Source organism: Hypanus sabinus, chromosome 21, assembly GCF_030144855.1.
Source record: "Hypanus sabinus isolate sHypSab1 chromosome 21, sHypSab1.hap1, whole genome shotgun sequence".
NCBI classification, from domain to species: domain Eukaryota; kingdom Metazoa; phylum Chordata; class Chondrichthyes; order Myliobatiformes; family Dasyatidae; genus Hypanus; species Hypanus sabinus.
The window spans coordinates 31,165,279-31,188,145 of NC_082726.1; the positions used below are offsets into that span (position 1 = coordinate 31,165,279).

General features: G+C 44.2%; 1 protein-coding gene across 1 annotated transcript in view; it reads right to left on the reverse strand.

Annotated features, from left to right (window-relative positions):
- Positions 1-12,324, reverse strand: part of LOC132378917 (annexin A7-like) — a 77,620-nt gene extending 65,296 nt beyond the window's left edge. Inside the window, exon 1 of the mRNA XM_059946233.1 lies at positions 12,054-12,324. The gene's annotated coding sequence lies outside the window, so the exon portion shown is untranslated. The remainder of the gene's footprint in view (positions 1-12,053) is intronic.
- Positions 12,325-22,867: the final 10,543 nt, after the last annotated feature.

Consider the following 22,867-nt stretch of genomic DNA (forward strand, 5'->3'; position numbering starts at 1 on the left):
CAAAACTTGATGTCATCTGCAAACATTTATTTACAGCTTAAAAAGAAGTGGTTCCAACTCCGACCCCTGCTGAACACCACTAGTCACTGGCAGCCAACCAGAAAAAGATCTTTCTATTCTTATTCGCTGCCTCCTACCAATCAGTACCAGACTCCGGAGCGAAAGCTCCCAAGTTCGAATCCAAATTGGGCCACCCCTGAGCGTGCTTTCCATCCATGCCGGGTTGAGCATTGAGCTAGCCACTCAGCCTGGTAACAAAAAAAACAAGGGTCGAGTCAGGAACTTTCATATTGTGACCCGGTTAATCCGAAAGGAGACCAATCCTGACACCACGTGCCAGACAAGAATGGCTGACATTCTGGTGCGACACGCTAAAACAAAAATCCCCTATATCTATCCTACGTGTAATCTCCTTAAAGAATTCCAACAGGTTCATCTCGCAAGATTTTCCCTTGAGCAAACCATACTGACTTTGTCCTATCTTGTCCTGTGTCACCAAGTACTTCATAGCCCCATCCTTAACAACTGACTCCAAAATCTTCGCAACCACTGAGGTCAGGCTAACTGGTCTATAAATTCCTTTCTACTGCCTTCCTCCTTTCTTAAAGGGTGGAGTGGCATTTGCAAATTTTCCAGTCCTCTGGCATCATGTCAGAGTCCAATGATTTTTGAAAGATCATTACTAATGCCTCCACAATCTAATGATACACGAGGTTATGAAACAAATTCATCAGACTGAAGATTGGTTAACAGATATAAAAGAGAGTTGTGCACAAATCACTAAAAGTTAACACACAGGTATAGCTGGAAGGCAAAGGTATGTTAGCAGGTTAGAGGGTAGTGACTGGTGGGATGCTGTGCAGACTGACATCCTAGCTATTTATAATGTTTAATATTTATTAATATAATATAAGTAATATAATATAATATTTAAGTGAGGTACTGAGTTTAGTAAGTCCAAGTCCACTGATGATGCAAAGATGGATTGTATTGAGGGTTTCAAGGAGATTGCTGAGAGAAGTTGGTTAGTGGAGGGATTATTGTTTTACAGGTCTCCTCTCCTTAACCAGGAAGGGGAACTGCAAAGGTTCGACAGGTTGGTTCCTGGGACAATACACACAAAAGGTTGGTGGAATTCAGCAGGTCAAGCAACATCTATGAAGGGAAAAAGCATCTCATGAGTTCCTCCAACATTTTGTGTGGGTTGCTGAAGATTTCTAGCATCTGCAAATCTCTTGTGTCTTTGATTCCTGGGACAGTGAGTCTGTTCTACAAGTTCAGATTAATCAGACTGATGGATTTTTAGGTATTAAAGGTGTCAAAGGATACGGGGTCAGTGCTGGAGAGTGGCAGCAAAGCATAAGTTAAAAGGATTTGATGTAGTATAATGGCAGAGCAGGTATAAGGGTCTGAATATGATACTCCTGCTTCTATATATGCTCTTTGGCAAACTTGCTTGTGCTCCAAGTGACCATAATTGTTCAATGTTTTCCTCAACCCATTGTTAATGAAACTGAAATTAGGGATAAGACACAGCACAGCCACTGGGTTAAAAATATATCTGTACCTCGTTTTGATTAGAAATCCAGCCAAAATATCCACATCTAGTATGTTGTGCTGGATAATGGGTAACTGGGGAGGAGCTTAGGAGGATTAATAGCGCCTAACGGTGACTCCCTTGCTTATATCTTCGGAAACAGCTCTATTTCCATCTTTAGTATCTCTATTTTTCCCTTTCAGGGTTCTTTTGAAGATCCTGACCTGGAGTTACACGCTGACTACGGCTCTTTGTGGGAATGGGACCCACTCTCGGGGCTTCACAAATGGCCGTTGTTCAGCACGTCAAGGGCGTGGCCTAAGAGCTTCGAAGGCCTTTGGAGGACCGAGATTTCGTGGCTCTGGAGATGAGGGAAATTGGAGGTCAGTGCGTCTGCAGGAATTCGGTGTGTCGTGGGAGACGGAAGATCTCTAGCTGTGTGCCCAAGAGACCTGAGATCTTTGGGCACAGAGCTCAGAAAAAGCAACGCAACGAACTTTTAACATCGTAAACTAGTGATTTGTTTGTTATGTCTCCCCTCTCGCTGTGAAACAGAGACACCTCTTTCTCTCTTATTAGGGAGAGAGAGAGCCTGTGGTATGTCGAATACCGGGTAAACAAGTAGTCTTTGGAGTACGGCAAGTCCATGTCTTTGCTGTTGTTTTACTGCATGCCCGAGTGCTCGGTGGCCGGTGCCGATGCTTTTTTTTTGCCGGTGGGAGAGGGGGGATTGTTGCTTGCTGCCACTTATGTGCAGGAGGGAGGGGAGCTGAGGGGGACTTTGGGTTCTAACATTTAACTGTCATTTATTCTTTGGGGGCACTCTTCTGTTTCCATGGATGGTTGTGAAGAAAAAGCATTTCAGGGTGTATATTGTATACATTATTCTGACATTAAATGTACCATTTTAACTTTTGAAGTACTTGGGATTTAAACTGTGTTGCTGTGCTGGTGTATTTTTGGTGGCAGAGGATTGATAGTGTTCTACAAATCAATGATCTCATTAGCTACAGTATGCCTTCTTTCTCCCCCCCCCCCGCCCCATCACATTTCCAATACACAAAGAGACCAATGCATGGGCCAACACTACACAGTTTTTAGGGGAGTATTTGCACACAGGAGGAGTAATTGCAGATATCATAACAGAAATGCACAAATTAAAGATCTAAAGGAAGCTGGTCAAAGCAGAAATGTGGGATTTCCCTGAGACTACTTTAGTTACAGGTCACATTCCTACTGTGCTGAAGGGCCTGGTTTTAGCCGGGTATTCGTGCTCAGGTCTCAGGAGTAAATTTTCAATCTGCAATCTCTTGACTCGGAATAAAACTCTCCACAACTACTGTCAATCAGTGCCTCGTCCCATTCTCATTCAGGATTTGTTACCATTACACAATGGCTTTCTGGTTTAACTTAAAAGTTGACAAAAGAATATATGAAACATCACTGAAGTATGTTTGAACAGCAGCAATGGGCAGAGCAGTGGGTCAACAATCTTGCACGTGGAATCAACGTCTGACTCCTACTTGCATTAATGGGCTAACTTGCCTGAACGCCTGTTACAAATCAGTTTCTTATGGAGAATGTACCTCAGTTTAATCCTGGGTTGGCACAGACCACAATTCTGGATTGTTTACCGCTTATCTGCAGGAATTATTAGATTAACAACATTAGATTACAGGAATGGAATTTCCAGTATATGGCGACACCACACTTCTCGGAGTAGAAGCTGGGTCATTTCCTGAAAAGACTAGCTTTCAGATTATACCTTCACGATGCTCCTGTTGTAGATGTTTCCTGTTGGGAAACAGTCATGTGCATTTTGGGCATACTCAAATCCCACAATCCCAGATTTCAACTTGCCAGGATATTCCACGCTAACGGCATCATTAATTGTGCCCCAAGTGCGTACACAAACTCACAAACATACTTTCTATACTTTGATGTCAAAATCCCTCCCTCACAAGCCAGGTATTGTGAGCTCTAAATAATCCTGGGATATCGATAGAGCATTATTATAACTATGAACATACAGATGAGCAGCTGCTCTCACAGTGGCATTATGTTCTCTTAAATTATCTTATAACTATAGGAATGTCAGCTCAGGTTTCTGCAGTAATCCTACTGTCAGAACACAACCTTCACAAGAGTATAAAAATCACGAAGATACTCAAACCATTTCAAATGTTTTAGGAACAGGGTATGTTTGGCTGCTTAATGCCATCCTCCTTTTGAGATGGGGCTTGTTTGGTCTACTGGTTCTACGTATTGCAAAGGTTTTTCTTTTATCTGGCCTCAATCTGTGCTGGGCTGTTCTGAGTTTGGTGAGGAAGGATCACTTGTTTGGTTTGTTCCCATCCTAAGTACAGTGTGCTCTGAATGGCCGAGTTTGCATTGCTCCTTTAGTCTGGTAACACAGGTCCCAGGGACCAGAACAAATCACACAAACGTAACCACAAAAGATTCTGCTAATCCTGAAAATCGTGAACAACACAGACAAAATGTTGGAGGTCAGGCAACATCGATGGACAGGAATAAACAGTCAACGTTCCAAGACAGAACCTTTCATCAAGGCTGCAAAGGAAGGGGGGAGGACGCCAGAATAAGAAGAAGGGGACGGGAAGGAGTGCTGGACTGCAGGTAATAGACCAAGCCAGGTGAGGGGGAAGGTGCATAGCTGGGGGATGAACTGAAAAGCTGGGAGGTGATAGGTGGAAAAGTAAAGGGTTGAAGAATAAGAAATCTGATAGGAGAGGGAAGTATTCCATGGGAGAAAGGGAAGGAGGAGGGGCAACAGAGGGAGGAGATGGGCAGGTGAGACGGAAGGGGTAAGGAGGGGAGCCAGAATGGGAAATGGAAAAAGAGAAGAGTGGGAGGGGAGAAATAGCCGGAAGTTAGAGAAATAAGTATTTATGCCATCAGGATGAATGATTGATACATTGATATAAATATATCAGTCATGATGGAATGATGAGCAGATTCAATGGGCCAAATGGCCTAATTCTGCCTTTATGTCTTATGGTCTTAGGCTGGATGCTACCCAGATGGAATATGAAGTGTTGCTACCTTAACCTGAGAACTGTAGATATGTATGTTAAAGGTGGGGACCATTTAGTCCATTGTGATTAAAACAGCCATAAGAACCACTGCAGCATAATCTAGGTTTTGTTCATTTATTTATTTAGCAATACAGCATGGAGTAGTCCCTTCCTGCCTTTGAGCCTCACCGCCCCATCAACAAACCTGACTAACTTGAACCTAAAATATTTAAAAAAATTTTTGTCCAATTTTCTGCCTTAAGCATTCTTTCTGGTAGTGCAAACAAGAGTCCTCTGCCATTGCCACTGATAGGAAACTCTCCATCCCTAACTGCTTTAAATTTTGTCCTCCCTTCTTACTGGCTCTTTGTCAAAGAGAAATGGGTTCATCCTATGAACTCCACTCCAACCCCTTATAAGTTTATACATAGAATTTTGTACGTTATAATTCACCATATTCAGCTCCTCACTGCTGACAGCAAGTGTTGGCTGTGTAACTCTTGGGGAACTCCGCCATGAATTACTCCAAAACCAGCTGCGAAGCGAGGATTGAGTATGGGGCTATCAACCCCATTCTATAGAAACACAGCTCTGGAAACGTCAAGAGAAGCTCCAAAGGCCTCATCCCTGAGAGAAAGGATCTTCAAAGATGGGCTACACCTGGGGGCAACTTCCTTCCAAGGCCTTCCCTACTGGTGATGCAAGTGCTCACAAGATCAGCACATACCATCTCAGTAAAGAGCTAGCCAATTGATTTCATTTCCTTCACGCCCTAAAAGTACTTCCAGGTTGGTGTCATGTCCAATGAACCTGTCACCTCACAGCTCCTGTGAGCTGGGTTCAATCCTGCCCTCCGGGAATGTCCTCGTGAAGTTTGCGAGTTTGCGTGTTCTCCCTGTGATTGAATGGGGTTCCCGTGCAAGGGTGGGTGGGGTGGGGGGGGAAGATGGTGAGAATGTGTGCAAGGTTAGTGTAAATGGGTGCTTGATGATTGATATACTATTGTCAGGCCAAGGGCTCGAGGAGTCTTGGAGTGTTTACTACATTCCCAACTTGAACCTGCTTTCAATACATTCCACCTTACATTATAACTATACCACACAAAATAAACCTTGCTGCCCTCGGGTCATACATGTGCCAATCGTCCCAGATCTGAGCCAGTGGCCTCATTTACCCCTGCAAGACTCCTCTGCACTAATCAGGATTTCTCGCATCTGACCTGCATTCCTTCAGAAGCACATCAATCGCTCTTTAACTAGACACGTGTGATTTTGCAATGTACAACATGACAACTTATGACTGTCAATGCTGTTGCATAAGTTGTTAGACATCTACAGTGAACTATTTTAGATAAAACCCTTTTAAGATATTTTTAAATGATGTTGCTTGGAGTTGGAAAGCTTTCCATTACAGACTGTATCACCAACATGCAAATAAAAAAATGACAAGAACCAATTCTATTTCATAAACCAACAGCTACCAGTTTGCTAATGCTGCCAATAAAACAAATAAAACTCTGATGAAACTGCTCCATTCCCACAGTTTGATCAAGAACAGGTTAGGATGCTTAGTTTGCACATTCAGCAACAGTTACTCATATAAGTACAAGTTCAAGCTCTGCCAAAGCCAACTAAATTTATTTAATAACCCGGCATTTAAAAAAAATGATAGTTTTTGTCACTGTGATCAGAAATCCTCCCAATTGTTATAATACCAAGCTGGGTCCCTAAAGTCCTTCAGGAGAGGAACCAGGAAAACTTGGAAAATAGAAGCAGGTCACGGGCAGTGTCTATCATTCAATATAGTTAGAGCTGATCACCATTTATTACCCTGGTCCATCTTTCTCCCATACCCCTTGATCCCTCTGGAGCTTAAAAAAAACCTTTCATGCCTACAACTAGTTTCTGTAACAGAGAATTTCACAGGTTTATCACAGTTCAAAGTAAAATTTATTATCAAACTACATATATGTCATTATATACAATCCTGAGATTTACCTTTGGGAGCATTCTCATTAGATCTACAGAATAATAACCATAACAGAATCAATAAAAGACAACACCAACATGGGTGTTCAACCAGGTGTAAAAAACAGCTGTGAAAACACATAAATAAATAGATAGATAGATAAGCAAGCAATCAATATTGAGAACATGAGATGAAGACTCCTTGAAAGTAATTCCATAGATTGAGGGAACATTTTAAAACATTTCAATGATGTGACAAGCAAAGTTATCCCCTTTGGTTCAGGAGCCTGATGGTTGAAGGGTTATAACTGTTCCTGAACCTGATGGTGTGAGTTCTGAGGCTCCTGTACCTTCTTCCTGATGGCCACAGCAAGACGAGAGCATGTCCTGGGTAGTGGGGGTCTCTGATGATGGATGCTGCTTTCCTATGACAGCATTTTGTGTAGATGTGCTCAATGGTAGGGAGGGCTTTACCCGTGATGGACTGGGCCATATCCAAAACTTTTGTAGGATTTTCCGTTCAAGGGTATGGGTGTTTCCATACCAAGATGTGATGCAGCCAGTCAATACAATCAGCCCTCCTTATCCACAAGGGATTGGTTCTGGGACCCCCCCCCCCCCCCCCCCGCCGCAGATACCAAAAAACGTGGATACTCAAGTCGGTCGACTTTAGGACCCGGCAGAGCACCAGAGCTTATTTAACCTGTCCCAGTGCAGTGGACTTTAGGACCCGGCAGAGCTCGGGACCTGCCACCCGCAGTGTTTCTGTTCTGTTGATGGAAAACGATCACGATTGAAAATAAAGTGGAAATAATAAAGCGATCGAAAAGAGGTGAACGCCATTGGTCATTAAAGCATTAGGCTACAGTCAGTCAACGATTGGAACAATTTTAAAGGATAAAGTGAGAATAATGGAGCATGTGAAGGCCCTGCCCTGATGAAAGCTACTATTATTACTAAGCAACGCAGTGGTTTAATTATTGAAATACATACGTTTCTTAAGTGTTTTATATGCATGGAAAGGTAAAATATATACTATGTACTAAGACAAACGTTTGACTAACTGAAGCTAAATAATACCAGATGTACCTGTTCCGACTTAGAGAACTTCCATTTTTTTTTAGATTCCTGATCCGTGGTAACCTATGGACATCCTCCCATATACTTTAAATCATCTCTAGATTACTTTTAATACCTAATACAATGTAAATACTATGTAAATAGTTGTTACACTCTATTGTTTATGGAGTAATAACAAGAAATATGTCTGTATATGCTCAAACAAGTGCTGGAAAGAGAACTTCCGGGTTTTCCCGATCCACGGTTGGTTGTATCTGTGCATGCGGAACCCACGGATAAGCAGAGCCGACTGTATACTCTCCACTACACATCTATAGAAGTTTGTCAAGTCTTTCACCCTTTTGGAGAAAAAATTTCTCATCTCTTTAATGGATTGCACCCTATCATTGGGCTGTGACCCCAATCTTGGAATCACCCATCATCAGAAATGTCCTGGGTGTATCCAATTTCTCCAGTCCTAATAGAATTTTGTAAGCTTGTGAGATTTCATTCATATAAATTTTAATCAATCTCTTTTCACCAGATCTGTCATCCCAGGGCTCAGTCTGGCAAACCTTTCTTGAATTCCCTCCAAGAACATCCTTTCTCTAAGGCACCCAAGCCGCCCACAATAATGCAAGGTGTAACCTTACAAACGCCCTCTACAATAGCTGCAGAACATCCCTCTTTCTATGAACCCTCCCACTATGAAAACCAGTCTATCATTTAGTTTTGTAACCTCCTGTCTATCTACAGCCAGAGGTGTGCAAGGACACACAGGTCTCATTGTGCCTACCCTTTTTCCCAATCTATTGTTATTTAGGAAATAATCTGCCCTCATGTTATTGCTACTAAAGTGGTTAATGTCAACCTCTCTGCATACTCCCCAAGGGTCTATGGCATCTGTAAACTTGGAAATATTACATTTCAGTCCCTCATACAAATCAATGATTAGATGTCACGAATATGTGGGGTCCCAGCAGTCACAACGAGCCACTTGGAAAAAAATACATTTATTTCTACTGCTGTCTGTTGTTAGGCAAGCAGTTCTCTATCCACATCTGTACTTTAACCCAACTGAAAACATTTTAATTCTGCATCATTTATGGGGGACCTGATCAAAAGTTTTCTTATAGTCCAATTTCACCATATCCACTAGGTCTCCCTCAACTATTCTGCTTGTTACTTCCTCAAAAATTCCAGCAGATTTATCAAGTACTTTCCTTTTAACAAATCTATCCAAGCTGCACTCTTAACCAGTAGTCTGTCACTACAACTTTTGTAATGGACTCTAGCATTTCCACACTACTGGTGTCAGGCTGACGTGTCTCCAATTCCGATTTTCTCTTTGTAGTAAACTGCAATAATCCTCTGTACTTAGAAATCCTAAATAGCTGGAAAACCTGCAAATGTGACACCACAAAGTTTTCCAACATACCAGATTAACATGTTACTGCTTCTCGCTTTTTAAGATATTGGGGTGCATCAGACTCAACCGCAAGAGCAGCTAGAAATTGAGCCCACAAGGAAAAAGGCAAAAGGGTGTCATGCAATGAATCAGATTTTGATTAGGGAGCTTAAGGCAAAGGAACACTTTGGAGGCAGTGATCATAATTTGATAGAACTTACCCTGTAATTTCACAAGGAGAAGCTGAAAACAGGTGAATCAGTATTACTGTGGAGTAAAGGGAACTACAGAGGCTTAAGACAAGAACTAGCCAAATTTGATTGGAAAGTGACTCTTGCAGGGATGCCAGCAGAGCTGTAACGGCTAAAGTTTTTGGGAGTATGTTAAGAGTACATAGATATACAAAATTTCAAAGAAGTAGTATTCTAAGGGGAAGATGAAGCAACTGTGACTGACAAGGGAAGTCAAAATAGCATGCATAAAAGAAGCATAGAGCAAAAGAAATTAAATATGAAGGTAGGCTAGATGATAATACACTGTAAAAGGAGATACCAAAAGTGTTTTCAGATATATAAAGAATAAAAAAGAGGCAAGACTAGATATTGGGCTGGAGAGGTAGTAATGAGGACAAAGAAATGGTAGACAAACTGAATAAATATTATGTGTCAGTCTTCACTGTGAAAGACACCAGCAGTATGCCAGAAAATCAAGGGTGTCAGGGGCAGAAGGGAGCATACTCTCTATTATTAAGGAGGAGGTGCTTGGGAAGCTGAAAGGTCTGAAGGTAGATTGTCAGGTCACCTGGACCAGATGGACTACACCCTAAGGTTCTGAAAGAGGTAGCTGAAAAGATTTGTAATGGCATTAGTAATGATCTTTCAAGAATCACAAGGCTCTGGAATGGTTCCTGAAGACTGGAAAATTGCAAATGTCACTCCACCTTTACAAAGGGGAGGGAAGAGGCAAAAGAGAGGAAAGTATAGTCCAGTTTGCTGGAATTCAGAATTCACTGGCTGGCAAGACATTAGAGTCCATTATTAAGGATGAAGTTTTGAGGTACTTGAAAGCACAAGATAAAATAGGCTGAAGTTAGCACGGTTTCCTCAAGGATAGACAAAGGAGACTGTGGATGTTGTTTATCTGGATTTCCAGAAGGCCTTTGATAAAATGCACATATGAAACTGCTTAACAAGATAAGAACCTATGGTGTTACAGGAAAGATTCTACCATGAATCATTAGGAGACAAAGAAAGGAATAAAGAGGCCTTTTCTGGCTGGTTGCCAGTGAGTAGTGGTGTTCCTCAGGGGTTGGTGTTGGGGCAGCTCCTTCTCATATTATATGTCAAGGATCTGAATGACATAATAGATGGCTTTGTAGCTGAGTTTGTAGACAATACAATGATTAGTGGAGGGCTGGTAGTGTTGAGGAAGCAGGGAGTCCATAGAAGGACTTAGTTTAGAAGAATGGGAAAAGAAGTGGCAGATGGAATACAATGTATGTCGATGCACTTTGGTAGAAGGAATAAAAGCATATACTATTTTCTAAATAGGGAGCAAATTCAGAAAGCAGAAGTGCAAAGGGACTTGGGAATCCCTGTGAGGATTCCCTAATGGTTAATTTTCACAATAAGTCTGTGGTAAAAAAAAAAGCAAAAACAATATTGGCATTGATTTCAAGAGAACTAAAATATAAAAGCAAGGATGTAAGGTTAAGGCTTTACAAGACAATGGCCAGGCAACACTTGGGAGTATTGTGAGCAGCGTTGGGCCCTTTATTTGTGAAAGCTTGTGCTGCCATTGGAGAGCATTCAGAGGAAGTCCATGAGAAAGATCCCAGGAATGAAAGTGTTAATGGATGAGGAGAGTTTGATGGCTCTGAGCTTGCACTTGCTAGATTTTAGAAGAATGAGGGGAGATCTCATGGAAACCTATTGAATGTTGAAAGGCTGAAATACAGTAGACATGGAGAGGATGTTTCCTTTAGTGGGGGAGTCCAGGATCAGAGGGTACATCCTCAGAATACAAGTACATCCCTTTAGAACAGAGAGGAGAAGGAATTTCTTCAGCCTGAGGAAGACAAACTTGTGGAATCCATTGCCAGTCTGCTGTGCAGGATAATTCGTTGGGTATATTTAAAACAGAGGTCATTAGATTATTGATTAGTAAGAATGTCAAAGGTTACGGGGAGAAGGCAGGAGAACGGGTTGAGAGGGATAATAAATCAGCCATAATGGAATGGTGGAGCAACCTTGATAGGCCGAACAGTCTAATTCTACTCCTATGTCTTATGGTCTACCAGCATTGCTATTCTTACGCATTCCAGTCTTTAGGCGACATCAGACCCACCCCATGTGACTGAGTCTTTAACACCCACTACAATGCCCACTCACTAGGTGAGATGGATAGGGTCTGTAACACCCAGATCCCAAACCCAGCCTTCGGAATGCCAGCTCCCACGCTCAAACCTTGTGATAAGTGAGCATATTACCTAACAGTGCTTTACAAGGGAAATGTGGCTCCAAAATATTACACTTAACATGTTAGTAAATTCCTAACAAATCATTACATTCAGCAAAGTACCCACACCAGTAACAAATTACCAACAGCTAGAAAACTTACGTCCCTAGCCAATATAGACACAATATAGACCGAAAGGCCTCCTGTCCTGTGAATCTCTTTGGTTGTCACTTCATTAACCCTTTCCCTCCGTTCTAACACTGAACAAACTTTAATACCCAAAGCAAGTGGTTATAACAACTACCCACCCAAGATACCGCAACCGATACTGTATTTGCCATACTATCTGCAGTTATCAGTGTCAGTGATCCCGAGGACAGCAGAAGCCTATAATGTTTAGTCAAATTAACTAGCAACACTGGTTCAGGCCCCAGCGCTGCCCCGGCCTTTCACATAACCGAGTGCTCCGGCTCGGGACCGTTTCGCCTGCGGTGCGCCGTGCAGAACACCGGGCTGTCCCGGGACCCTGCCCCCAAAACAGCCTCCTTCCGGCCCGGGGATCCCCTCCGCCGATCCGGCCCTCGGGTTACCTGGTGTCCGCTCTCGATTCGCACTCTTCGGCAACTGCAACACTTCCGGCTTCCGAGATCGCAGCCGCCCCGCCCGCACACCCTGTACGCAGGGTCGGTGTCATACGATGAGGGCAGTGGAACTCCCTCGGAACAGTCACTGGCACTGCACGGCCCAGAGTAGCAACGCTGGGCCAGTGTGGTATCCAGTACTCCTAACAGGACAACAGACCAGTACAGAGCCCTGCAATGCGGGGTGAGGAAGGAAAGGCCCTCCGTTGGTCAGTGGTCAGACCATGGCTGTTGCATCCCAGCATACACAAGCCGGGAGTAGCGCAATATGGAGAGTAAGCTGGTGCCCATACTGCAGGCTCCCCTTTTTCCCGTAGCTGATGAATTCAAAGGAACGGCATGGGCCGATGTAATTTGGCATCAGCGCCACTGCAGGAGTTGACAGTCACATTAAATTTGACAAAAAAGGGTTATGGATATATTTCTACACAGGGTTAGGGCAGGACAGCAAATATGGGGAGTGCATACCCCTGAGGGTGCAGAACAGGGCAGCACAGGGCCAATGTAGTATAGGGTCGTGTAATACAGGGTTCGGGCAATGCAGCTGGGCAGGGCAGCAGATACTGACCAGTGCAAACTCCAGACGGGCAGCTCCCTACGCAACAGTCATCTCTCACAATCCCGAGACCAAAAAAAGCCGTGTTAAGTTGCCATCGGGTTCCAAGAAAGTTATTTCTTCTGCCAACAGAGCTATTGTTGGTGTTGTTGCTGGCGGTGGTCGTATTGACAAACCAATACTGAAGGCTGGTCGGGCTTATCACAAGTACAAGGCCAAGAGAAATTGCTGGCCACGTGTCCGTGGTGTGGCTATGAATCCCGTAGAACATCCATTTGGTGGTGGTAACCACCAGCACATCGGGAAGCCATCAACTATCAGGAGAGATGCTCCTGCTGGGCGTAAAGTTGGTCTCATTGCTGCTCGTCGTACTGGTCGACTGCGGGGTACCAAAACTGTCCAGGAGAAAGAGAATTAATGTCTTGTGTAATATATGTCCTTCTGTCACAATAAAAGTTTTTAAAATTCAAAAAAAAAAGGACGACTGACACTACACACCTCATACGGTGCAATACAGGGCCAGTACCGCTCCCAAACAGATCAGCAAACAGTGCAAAGCGGACCCAGTGAAGTGCAGCATTTAAGGCATACCCCAGCTAGGGCAGCACAAGGCACTGATTCTCAGATCACAAATTCAACACTTATCCACTAGAACAGTGGTTCCCAAACTAATTTGAGTTACCGCCCCCTTGGTTCCCAAACCATATCCCCAGCAGCCCCTCTCCCTTTCTGGCCATTACATGAACAATTTTGATTTACCATGCACAGTGAAAGAAAATAGGAGCATCAAATCATTGCAAAAAACTATTCAAACCTACAAGTAAAATTATTTCTTTAATTATAGTAAAACTAATTTTCGTCAACAATTTTAGAGTGTACATTAGTAGCCAACGACATTATTGTTTTTTTTACCTTTCAATGAGATGGATAGGCTTGGTGCAGTGATGTCAGCTTCTCAACATCAGGCTGATTGTCACTCAGAAGGAGTCTTCGATCCCCATGTTGAGATTTGCAGTCTGCTTTGTTGCTTTGAAAGAAGTTGCTTGACTGCACTGAAACCTCGCTCCACTAAATATGATGTTGGAAAGGCAGTAAAGAACATCTTGACCTTTCCCCACAGTGCAGGATAACATTCACAGCTTTAGGTCTGCAACCAAAAGACTGTTAGATGATTTTTTTGAATTTCGGCTTTAGCTCAAAGCCTTTTAGTAGTGAGATCAGTTCTTCCTCCATCCTTCCCATTAATTCCTCATTACAAGTGTTCAGGAATTGAATTATTACCCAATCTGGAATTTGGATTGAGAGGTAATGTTGCAGCTGTATAGGACCCTGGTCAGAGCCCACTTGGAGTACTGTGCTCAGTTCTGGTTGCCTCACTACAGGAAGGATGTGGAAACCATAGAAAGGGTCAGGGGAGATTTACAAGGATGTTGCCTGGATTGGAGAGCATGCCTTATGAGAATAGGTTGAGTGAACTCGGCCTTTTCTCCTTCGAGCGATGGAGGATGAGAGGTGTACAAGATAATGAGAGACGTTGATCGTGTGGATAGTTAAGGCTTTTTCCCAGGGCTGAAATGGCTAGCACGAGAAGGCATAGTTTTAAGGAGTTTGGAAGTAGGTACAGAGGAGATGTCAGAGAGTGGTGAGTGTGTGGAATGGGCTGCCAGCGATGGCGGTGGAGGCGGATACGATAGGGTCTTTTAAGAGACCCCTGGAGCTTAGAAAAATGGAGAGCTATGGGTAAGCCTAGGTAGTTTTAAGGTAAGGACATGTGCAGGGCAGCTTTGTGGGCCGAAGGGCCTGTATTGTGCTGTAGGTTTTCTATGTTTCTAAGATTGCGAAATCTCTCTGACATGTCTTTATGCAGCTCAACTGGGTGGGCACTCTGAACTTGTAAGTCATCATCTGGTATTCTTTCTTTCTCTTCCAACCCAGAGAGGCTGGGGAATTGGAAAAGGTCACGGCGGCCAATGCTGCATTTAAATAGGGTTAACTTGGGACAGAAATGTGGAGATGACTGATTTGATTTTGATAAGATTCACATCATTTCCTTGCAATTGATGATTGATTTCATTAAACTTTGTGAATAATTCTGACAAATAAGCAACGTCATGCCTAGTATTCTTGAGTTGATAACTGAATAAAGCATTTGAGTCTTCGAAGAATTTTATCACAGTTTCATAAAGCGCATAAGAATGTCTCAGGTAGAGAGCGACCTGACTTCTGTGTGCAATGCAAGCTTCACACTGTTCATCTTTCTCAACAAAACATTCTTGAAATAGTCGAGAACTGAGAGCATGGCACTTGATTTTATTTACCGCTGTAATATCAGTATTTAATGATTTGTGCAGCTTTTAGGTATTTTTGCCAAAAAAAACTGCAAGCACTCAATATGTATCCCTGCATACCTCTCCAGCCATCTTCGGATTCTGACCCCAGACACTGTGATCCCCACATCCAGACTCAGTAACCTCTACACTGCAAGCAACGGATACAGTCTCCCAGTCTGTCCAACAGCCAGACACAGCAACTCGGAGTTCTATCTGCCCCAGACATTCCAAACCTCAAGCAGAGTAGTTAAGGATTCAGCAAGTATGGAATTTTTGAATATACCATGAATTAATTCCAACAAGAGCCAATCTCTAGTTTGAAAATAAAATGCCACGTCTGTAAACAGATAGTACTGTCTAGAGAGTACAGGCTACTGACACACAGCAGGGGCTGGCTGCTCACGAGATGTGGTTTGCAGAGTGAGATGATGCAGCAGACAAGCATAAGGCAATGGGGTTAAGTGAAATAGCATACATCAAACCGGGTTCTTTGAACCATTGTGACTGAGTTCAAAGAAGCTTCCAGGCCGGAAGGATGTTGTCTGTTTGCAAATCAAACAGATGCATAGGCAAATTTGCTCTATCAATAGCTGAGGTATTTGTGATTGTGCATCAGCCCTCACAATCAGCAAGTCAGTCTCCCATTATAGATAGGTTATACAACAGAAGCATTGTCAGGCTCAAAATATTGAAGTAAATGCTATCATTACAGCTGTTGAAATGAGATTTAATCATCTGCTGTTACTTTTATTCAAGAGTATAAAAATGCAACATACTTTGAGTTTAGAAGACTCTGGTGAGGGGGTCTGCAGGAGAAAGTCTGCTTGTGGTGACACCTACTTGGCAGGGGAGAATCGGCGATCACGGCTGCCACTCTGCGGCACAGTGATGACAGAGGCTGGCCTGCACAGTGGATTCATGAGTGAAGTCAAACAAAGTTGAAGAAGAAGGAAGACAATGCTGACTCTTCACGATCAAATGGCCGCCTGATGGGAGCGTGACGGGCTGATGTAGGGGTGGATCCTAATGCTGAAGGGGAAACCAGTCTAACACCTCCCTCCAGCAACTGAACCTGCTCTAACCAGTCAGCTCCACCAAGATGGCTGCAACAATGAGTGCCTCAGGAAGAGGAGAGGGATTCTAAAACACTAACTGTGGAGTGAAGGACCTCAATGAGTGAAACCCCTCACAAGACCTCTTCACCAAGGCAACGTGTAGAGGTCACAGTGAAGGGGTTTCCCTTTGCTGGAGTGCTGCAAGTTCAAAGCAAAGGACATTTATGGCTGCCAGGTCTTCCCAGGTAATGGGTACTTTGATGTTACCTTCAAGTACTTAGTAGGATGGCAGAAAATGCTGCAAGACTTTCACAAGGGAATGGGGTTCCCCTGTCACTGTTAAAGGTGCAGCCTCTCTTCACCTTGCCCAACCAGGGATAATGGGGCACATCTTTAACCCACATGTGGTCATTGTGAATGTTCTCACCTTCCTGGCTCATTGCATTGAGGGGCCTATGGGATCTAGACCAACAAGTGCCAGGTGAAGGTCAGGCTAGGGGTAATGTGGATAGAGAGATCATTCACCCACCCTCTGCTTGCCATTACAGGGAACAAAGGGTACATGATATATGGAGAACAACTCAGACTGCATGTAATGGCAACAAGCCTGGATATTTTGGTGGATCAATGCAGAGCAGTCATCTATAAGACATCCAGCAGGAAGGAACAAATCAAGGACTGCAGGGAAAGCAAAACTTGCAACCTTGTAGAGAGTCAAGCCATCTCTACAAGTCCCAAAACATGCCCCGAACATAAGTTCAGGCCATAAGAGATTCAAACAGCACAGAAAGCCCCTTGATGAACACCAGCACACCCCAACTAGTGTGGATCCCCAGCAGAGACTGAGACCAGAACTGAGGAAAAGCCTTCCATCTCCAGCTCCCAAACCCTTAGCCACAACACCCAGGCCCTTCTAAAACAGGAGAATTTGATGGAAGAAGAGATGGCAGAGAAGCAAGGGGAATGTTATGTGTTGAAAGGGAAGGAGTCTCAGAAGATACCACATAAGAGACAAGAGGATGATGAGAGTAAAGATAATTGGAAGAAAAAGAGCAGTGCAACAGGCAAGTGCCAGCCACCTCTCGTCTTCAGAGGATGAAGCAAATATGGGAAACCAATGGCGAAAGGCAAAGAAAGCACCAACATGGAGGGACAAAGAGGAGGGGAACCTGCAGACAAAATTAGGCAAGAGAAAAATACAGCTTGCTGCCCTCACCTCCAGGAGACCAGGAGGACTGTGTCCAACACAGCACGGCTCTGAGAGATGAAGGATACAGAACAATCAGAGACAGATTGGATCAGAAAAAACAACTGATCTCACACCCATCCCCAAATGAAACAAACAGTATTGCCACACCCTGGGCGAAGACCCCCATTCCTGGAAACTGTGCCCCAAAGTAAAAAGGCACTTCATAGCATGAAGGCTCAGTCTCATTGACAATGGGCTATATTTGTGAACCGTTCAATCCAATAACTATGTAGATAAAATGACAGTTTTAGGGACAGTACAAGGAGTTCAGGGTCAGATTAGGGTTTAGGGACAGAGATAAGAGAACGTTAGTGGTCAGGTGCAATACACGAAGAGTTGGGGCAGGAGATGGTTGGAGTGCAGGTTGGAATGCTGCATGGTCAAAAGTCAGCGATCATGGGGGTTGGGTTGGTCAGGTGTTGAGGAGACCAGTGAACTGCAGGTCAACGAGTCTTGGGTCAGGGATCTGTATGGGTGAGAGTTCTGAGGACCAATGAAACACTTACCCAGGTCACCAGGTCAGATGTCCATGAGAGTTTGTAATTCAAGGGTGAAAGGTCACGCCTATAATACTATAGGAGCAGACTTAGGCTATTTGGCTCATCAGATCTGCTCTGCTATTCCATCATGACTTGATTTATTATCCCTTTCAATCCCATTCTCCTGCTTTCTCCCCATAACCTTCGATGCCCTGACCTAACAACACCTGCTTTAAATATATTCAATGACTTGGCCTCCACAGTCATCTGTGGCAATGAATTCCACAGAGTCACCACCCTCTGGATGAAAAAAAATCCTCCTCATCTCTGTTCTAAATGGACGTCCCTCTATTTTGAAGCTGTGCCCTCTTGTCCTAGATTTGCTCACTATAAAAATTATCCTCTCCACATCCACTCTATCTAGGCCTTTCAATATTCATAGGTTTCAATGAGATCCCCCCTCATTCTTCTAAACTCCAGCGGGTACAGGTGTCTCCCCCTTTACAAAGGTAGAGTGTTCCTATGAAACCTTTCTTAAGCCAAAATGGTGTAAAGCGAAGAACTATTAATTTATATAGGAAAAATGTTTGTAAAAGCAAAAATCCTCTTTGTAATGCAAAAACAGGTTACTAATGTAGGTCTTTTGTAAAAGCTAAGTGGCATAAAGCGAACATTCATGAAGTGGGGGACACCTGTACTGACCCAGAGCCATCAAATGCTCCTCATGTGTTAACCTTTCCATTCCTGGATTAATTTTTGTGAACCTCCTCTGGACCTTCACCAATGCTAGCACATCTTTTCTGAGATAAGGCACCCAAAACAGCTCTTAATACTCCAAGTGTGGTCTGACCAAAGCTTTACAAAGCCATCAATTCTGATATCCAGATCATTGACATATAATGTGAAAAGAAGCAGTCCCAACAGTGATACTGCAGAGTACCACTAGCCAATGGCAGTCAGCCAAAAAAAGCCCCCTTTATTTCCACTCTTTGCCTTCTGCAAGTCAGCCAATCTGCTATCCATGCTAGTATCTTTCCTATAACACCACGAGCTCTTATCTTGTTAAGCAGCCTCTTGTGCGGCACCTTGTCAAAACCCTTCTGAAAATCCAGCATCAAACAACATCCACTGACTCTCCTTTGTCTACACTGCCTGTTACTTCTTCAAAGAATTCCAACAGATTTAACAGGCAAGATTTCCCTCAAGGAAACCATACTGACTTTGACCTATTTTATTATGTTTTATCCAAGTGTATCCAGAGATACCGGCCATGTGACAGATGCACTGCCACCTGGCTGGTCGGAGGACACACCACATGCCAATCAACATTTGGTCCCTCCCAACTAATCAATGCACACCTAAATTATTGGTCACCTTAATTGGATTATCTCGCCCAGCCCCATGCTATAAAAGGAGAGACTTGTCCCTGGCTCGCTCTCTCTTACAGACCACCTCATTGAAGGTAAGTGCATTGATTTATGTTTGGGAAGGTCTATCGTTTGTCCTGGTAAGGGACCCGCAGCTATCCAAGGTCAAGGGGGATAGCTGTCGTAGTGCTTTTCCCTTGTTCTTTGTTTGTGTAACCGTACCCTGTCCCCATACTGCTTCCTGTGTATTGTAGTTGCTTGTGTTTACCTGACTTCCCTTTGTAAATAAATTCCTTATTATTAAAACTGTGTGTGTCCAGGCCTCTACTGTTGAGACTCAAAGAACCAGTTATTTTCCATCACAACATTTGGCACTGCAGAGCAGGGTCTCATAGGTTTTGGCTGGACACAAGCACAGGGGATAATGTTCTGGAATAAGGGGAAGGAAGCCAGTACAGGCTCCCAGGATAAGATCCCTGGGTGGGCTGATGAAAGGGAGGTATTTGAGAGTCTGGCCAGCATGCCGGCAGACCACGGATCTGAGCAGTTAGAGCCCTGTGGAGAGAAGCTGGGCCATCATGTGGTCTCCCTCATGAAGGAATCGGGGTTCCCCAAAGCCAAGGGGAGTCAAAGGGGCGCCTTCTGGTTGTTTGCGTCCCTGCTGAGACGCCAGGTTAGAATTACTGATCACCTGCAGCACTTGTGTGGTGAGAAGGACAGGGAAATTGAAGACCTCAGTCAGCGTTGTTGCACGCTGAAGGAAGCAGCACAGGCTGCCCAGGCCTGAGCCAATGACCTTGAAGTTAGGGGAACTGAACTTGCCTGTCGCCTCATAAAGCTTCAGCAGGCCAGGGCAGCCCGTCGGTCTGGCTGGCAGCCGGACCCGTTAAAGATCCGAGCCTCAGTCCAGTGTGGCGACAAGCTGGACGCATGGCTGGGGGATGGGGACATCTGGCTGGATAGTGACAATGAGGGGGTGCCCGAGGAACCAAGGTCCCACAACCACCCTTCCCCCTTCTCACCCGAGCTCCAACATGCCCAACCCGTCACCACGCGGTCTCAGGTTCACTGCAGGGAGGAAGGGAATGAGGGGGAGACAGCCGGACCTTCCCCAGTCACTCCGAGACCACGGAGACCTGGGACTTCTCCCCCAAGGAGCTGACCCAGTTAGCGTATCGGTACCGCCAATGACCAGGCGAGCACCTGGGCCACCTGGCTGCTCCGGCTGTGGGACGAGGGGGAGCCCAACCTCAGCCTCTCCCATCAGGAGGCAAGCGCCCTGGGAAGCCTCTCTGACCAGCAGAGCATAAACAATGCACTACGGGCGTTACAAGCAGAAATCAGCAACGGCACAACCCTGTGGGATCGGGTAGTGACCGCGATACGAGCTCGCTATCCCACACTTCTGGAGTGGGATCTACACGGGCGCCCGCAATGGGGTACGGTCAGTGAGGGCACCCGGGTATTCCCTCAAGGAAACCATACTGACTTTGGCCTATTTTATTATGTTTTATCCAAGTACTCAAAAAAAACCTCATCCTTAATAATGGACTCCAAGAACTTCCCAATCACTGAGGTCAGGCTAACTGGCCTATAAGTTCCTTTCTTCAGCCTTCCTCTGTCCTTAGAGAGTGGAGAGACGTTTGCAGTTTTCCAGTCATTCAAAACCATTCAGAATCTAGTGAGTTTTAAAATTTCATTTCTAATGCCTCCGCAATCTCTTCAGCCCTGTCTTTCAGAAACCTGGGGAAAAGTCTATCTGATCCAGGTGACTTTTCTATCTTCAGACCTTTCAACTTCTCAAGCACCTTCTTCTTAGTAACAACTACACTCACTTCTGCCCCAGCACCCTCAAATTTCTGGCATACTGTTAGTGTCTTCCACAGTGAATCCTGATGCAAAATACTTCTTCAGTTTGTCTGCCTTTACTTTATCCCCCATTACTACCTCTCAGGAACATACTCCAGTGGTCTGATATCCACTCTTGCCTCTTTTTTCCTTAACATATATCTGAAAATAATTTTTATATCCTCTTTTATATTATGGCTAACTTTCCTTCATATTTTGTCTTTTCTGTCCTTATGGGTTTCTTAGCTGCCCTCTGTTGATGTTTTTTTAAAGCTTCCCAATCCTCTCTTCTGCTTTTATGCTGTCTCTGACTCCCCTTGTCAGCCGCGTTTGAATCTTCCTCCTTTTGGAGTACTTCTTCATTTTTGAGTGTATCTATCCTGCACTTTGCAAATTGCTCCTAAAACTCCAATCATCACTGTTCTGTTGTCATCCCTGCTAGTGTCCCTTTCTAAACAATTTTGGTCAACTCTTCTCTCATGCCTCTGCAATTCCCTTTGCTCCACTATAGTTCTGTTATATCTGATTTTATTTTCTCCTTCTCAAGCTGCGGGGTGAATTCTATCATGTTATGATCACTGCTGGCAGGCTGGTGGCAAAGTGGCATTAGCGCGGGACTTCGGAGCGAAGGCTCCTGATTCCAAATCCAGCCGGCTCCCTTGCATGCTTTCCATCCATGCTGGGGTGAGCGTTGAGCTGGCAACTTGGCCTCGTAAAAACAAGAAAGCCTGATCCCGATGAATCCACTCGGAATTAAAGGCTTTCTTCTTTTCTTCATGATCACTGCCTCTTAAGGATTCCTTACCTTAAGCAACCTAGTCAAATCTGGTTCATTACACAACACTGTACCCAGAATTGCCTTTCCCCTAGTGGGCTCGACCACAAACTGCTGTAAAAGGCCATCTTGCAGTCTTTCTTCAAGTTCAATCTCTTGGAATCTAGCAACAACCTGATTTTCCCAATCTACCTGCATATTGAATTCTATCATAACATTGCCCTTTTACTTACTTTTTCTATGTTGTAATTTGAATCTCACATCCTGGCTACTGTTTGGAGGTCTATACATAACTCCTATCAGGGCCTTTTTACCCTTGCAGTTTCTTAATTCTACCCACAAGGATTTTACATCTTCCAATCCTGTATCACCTCTTTATAAGAATTTGATTTAGCCACCCTACCACTTCTGTCTGCCAGCCCCCCAGTGGAATGTGTATCCTTGGAAACCCGTGATGACTGACTTCTGGGGTCGAGCTTGTAATCGGCAAAGCAGAAAGTTGAAGAACAGAGCTCAGTGAGCCAAGTGGTAGAAGCCCGATGGTTGAAGACCAAAGTCAGCGAGTTTGGAGGTAAAAGCTCCTGGGTCAGCTTGTTCAGCATTCAGAATCCAGAGGTTCACTATCTACAATTCTGACTCAAGGGGCCAAGGACTGATGGCCTGGAGGTGGCCTGTTTTGGGATAGGAGACCTGTCTATTTGTGTGAGTGAATGGGTAGGTGGGAGAGCGGGAAAGGGGTTTGTTTAGCTGTCATTGTCTTTCTTCGTTGCGTTGTTATTGCTGTTGCTTGTTTTCTGCTGAACATCATTGGCACTGGAATGTGTGCTGATGCTTCTGGGTTATCTCCAGCACATCCTTGAGTGTATTGGTCGTTAATGCAAACGATGCATTTCACTGAATGCTTCTGTGTGCACACGATAAATAAATCTCACTCTGAATCTGAATCTAAAACTGATATCTCTGAATGTGCACAGTGTGAAGAACATTGCACACTGTGTTAATGCTTTGCGATACCTTGCCCAGGTCAAGGCAAGTGTGGTTGTACTGCATAACAGGGATTAGGATGATAGGGTGGAGATAGGTCTCTACCAAAGGAGATGTGGG